Source organism: Chiloscyllium plagiosum, unplaced genomic scaffold (assembly GCF_004010195.1).
Source record: "Chiloscyllium plagiosum isolate BGI_BamShark_2017 unplaced genomic scaffold, ASM401019v2 scaf_10526, whole genome shotgun sequence".
NCBI lineage: Eukaryota > Metazoa > Chordata > Chondrichthyes > Orectolobiformes > Hemiscylliidae > Chiloscyllium > Chiloscyllium plagiosum.
The window spans coordinates 15,733-19,337 of record NW_025213214.1 but is presented as its reverse complement, the minus strand read 5'-3'; the positions used below and the strand labels follow the sequence as shown (position 1 = coordinate 19,337).

Here is a 3,605-nt window from a genome sequence, read left to right as displayed (position 1 = left end):
ACCTTACAAGGGAATGGATGAGGTTGGTGATGGTTCATGGGATGGGGACGTCGTCTGGCGAGGCCAGAGGGTGTTAGCCGTCACTAATTGCCCCTTGAAGTGCGTGGCTTGCTGGCGACACAGAGCTATGTAGACTCAGACTCTAAGAGTCACTCTCTCTGCATCTCTTTCTCTCTGTGGATCTGTGTTTTTGCAGTGTTTGGGAAAAAGCTAATTGCCAATTCCCCCCACAGGAGTAGCCGAGGCAACGCGCTCGACGCCCGGCTAGCTCAGTCGGTAGAGCATGAGACTCTTAATTTCAGGGTCGTGGGTTCGAGCCCCACGCGGGGCGGTGTGTTTTACTGTTAACTCGCACCTCTCGTTTCGCGCAACCGCGCTCTCCCATTTGGACGCGCTTTGATCTATTACTGGTCCGAGTCAAGCAGGAGGTTCAATACTCCCGGGGGTCCTGATGAAGGGCTTCTGCCCGAAGCGTCGACTCTCCTGCTCCTCGGACGCTGCCTGACCGGCTGTGCTTTTCCAGCACCACACTCTTCCACTCTGACCTCCAGCATCTGCAGTCCTCACTTTCTCCTAAATTCTCCCTGCAGTCTGATGGAGTGCAGCGACACACACTCTCTCTCTCTGCAGCCGCTCGCTTCACTGAGAGCTCCATTGGCTTTACCATCGACACTGGGGGGAGGGTATGGACCGTACACACAGAGGCTGCACACACTCACAGACACAAACATTAACCTGCGGCTCTGTAAACCCGCCTGGGGCAGGGGAGGCGAGTCTGACTCCCCAGCAGCAGGTGCCTTGGGGATTGGGGAGTGGGGGGTGGGTGTCAGTTTTATCACAAGGTTTGGTTAGGAGTTTGCAAAACATTAAAACAACACAATCAGGAGTGAGACTCAAACCGCCAGTTCAAAGACAAGCTGCAGCTTAAATCAGCACCTGAGACCGCTCGGCCAGCCTGACACATACTAACCCCACCCCATTCCGTGATCAACGTTCACACGAAGGCTCAGTCCAGTCATTGTCTGCACACACACCTGTACACCCGGACGTCTATCACACTCTCTCACTCACCCACATTCCAGCCTGTTGCTTTGTCAGACCCCCTTGGGTACAAATGTACTCAAACAGTGATGCTTTATTCCCACCTCTGGACTGAAGGACCCCGTCTCGCCAATCAAATCTTGCAACAGGGCTCAGTGAGACTTGAGCAATGTGCATTTCACAGCCAGGCCACAAGGGGCCCCAACACTATTACATTGAAGTGGGCACCACACTCAATCTCTCTCACACACACACACACAGTAACACACAGTTACACACACAGACCACACGGACACGAAGGGGGTTTCTCACTCACTCAGCGCTGCCTTTGCACACCTCCCACGGGCTCATGTTGCTGTCCATTCCCATTTAACCATCCCCTCAGCGAGAACCCCTCCACCAACCTCCGCCACCATGGACTAAGTGTGCAGAATGGTGTCCTGAATGAATACCAGAAGAAGCTGCCTTCCCATTGAGGAGTTCAAACACCTCACTTGGAGGAGGGTCGGGTTGGATAACAGGATGGGAAAGCCACTTTGTTCAAGTCTCCAGGGGCCCTGCTGTTATGGAAAATAAAGAGCATGAAAGCATGGGAAAGGGTTAAAGCATGTGGAAGTGGAGGAAGGTGTCTGAGATGGTCCAGGTGAACGTGAGGTCAGGGTGGAAGGTGTTCCTGAAAAGCGCAATAGGTCAGGTGGCATCCGAGGAGAAGGTGAGTCAACATTTCAAGCATTAGATCTTCATCAGGAATGTAGTGCCCACAGGAGCTGAGAGATAAATGGTAGGGGGAGTGGGGCTTTGAGGGATAAGGTAGCTGAGAATGCGATAAGTAGATGAAGTGGAAAGTGATGGTGGTAGTCGGAGCAGTATGTGAAGCAGATAGGTGGGAAGGAAGATGGAAAGATAGGGCAGTTCAAGAGGACGGTGCCGAATTGGAGGGTTGGATCTAGGATAAGGTGTGGGGGCGGGGTGGTTGGGAAACTGTTGAAATTGACATTGATTTTGTGTGGTCAGAGTGTCCCAAGGCAGAAGATGCTGCATTCTTCCTGCAGTCCTTGGGTGGCTGGGATGTGGAAGTGGAGAAGGCCCAGGACTTGCATGTCCTTGGTGGAGTGGGAGGGTAGTTGAAGTGGTTGGCCACAGGTAGGCACAGTTGTTTAGTGTGTGTGTCCCGCAGATGTTCTCTGGGACATTCCACAAGGTGTCAATCTGTCTCCCCAATGTAGAGGAGACCACATCGAGAGCAATGGACACAGCAGGTGAGGTGTTTGGTTCTGCTGGGAAATCTCTTACAGATGTGGAAGGATCCTTACGGCCCTTGGATGGAGACAAGTGGGGAGGCGAAGGTGCAGATTTTACACCTTTTGAAGTGACAAGGGAAGGTGCCAGGAGTGATGGGTGGGTTGGTAGGGTGCATAGACCGAACGAGGAAAGGAATTCCTGGTGCAGAATGCTGGAAAGGGTGAAGAGGGAACTATATCTCTGGTGGTGGAGTCTGACTGTAGGTGGCAGAAATGGTGGAGGATGATTCATTGTATCCAGAGATTGGTGAGGTGGAAGGTGAGCACAGGGAGGTTTCTATCCTTGTTGCGGTTGGAGAGGTGGAGTTCAAGGGCACAGGTGCGGGAAGTGAAGGAGTTGTGCCGGAGGGCATTGTTGACATTCTGGGAGGGAAAATTATGGTCCTTGAAGTAGGAGGTCATCTGGAATGTTCTGGAGTGGAATTGATTCTTCTGGGAGCAGAAGCGGTGGAGGCAGAGAAATTGGGACTGATGGGTTGCAGTTTTACAGGAGGCGGGGTGGGAGTTGGTGGGCTTGAAGAGGATGCCCGCTTTGAGTCAGTCACAGGATATGGAGATGGAAAGGTCCAGGAAGTGGAGGAAGGCATCTGAGTTATGTGTTTTTGGAAGCAATGGCTTTTGATACAGACAGACTCTAACCTCACACCTTTGCAACGAGAAACAGCAGGTTGAGCTGCTGCAGGTATTTGTGGATTGTCAGTGCAGTGTGTTTGATTGGAGCTATGCCTTCACAAGATAGGGTTGTGTTTGGGCAGGTTGACAGGCTGTACCAGACTGAGATCTGGTCAATCGTTTTTATTCAGAGTAAGGCTACTATGAGGCCTGGGATTTGTAACTAGGACCCAGACTGGGGCAGCAGAGAGTCAGATAACTGCAAGTTCACAGAGAGTGGAATGCTGGAGAGCACTTGTGGATGCTCCCTCCTTACCTTACAAGGGAATGGATGAGGTTGGTGATGGTTCATGGGATGGGGACGTCGTCTGGGGAGGCCAGAGGGTGTTACCCGTCCCTAATTGCCCCTTGACCTGCGTGGCTTGCTGGCGACACAGAGCTATGTAGACTCAGACTCTCAGAGTCACTCTCTCTCTCTCTGCATCTCTTTCTCTCTGTGGATCTGTGTTTTTGCAGTGTTTGGGAAAAAGCTAATTGCCAATTCCCCCCACAGGAGTAGCCGATGCCACGCGCTCGACGCCCGGCTAGCTCAGTCGGTAGAGCATGAGACTCTTAATTTCAGGGTCGTGGGTTCGAGCCCCACGCTGGGCG

The 3,605-nt window shown here is 52.4% G+C and overlaps 2 non-coding genes across 2 annotated transcripts; both read left to right on the top strand.

The window, feature by feature from the left end:
* The first annotated feature begins 258 nt into the window (after positions 1–258).
* trnak-cuu lies at positions 259–331 on the top strand. The gene has a single exon. It is a non-coding gene; the product is annotated as a tRNA-Lys (tRNA).
* Positions 332–3,532: 3,201 nt separating this feature from the next.
* On the top strand, positions 3,533–3,605 carry trnak-cuu. The gene has a single exon. It is a non-coding gene; the product is annotated as a tRNA-Lys (tRNA).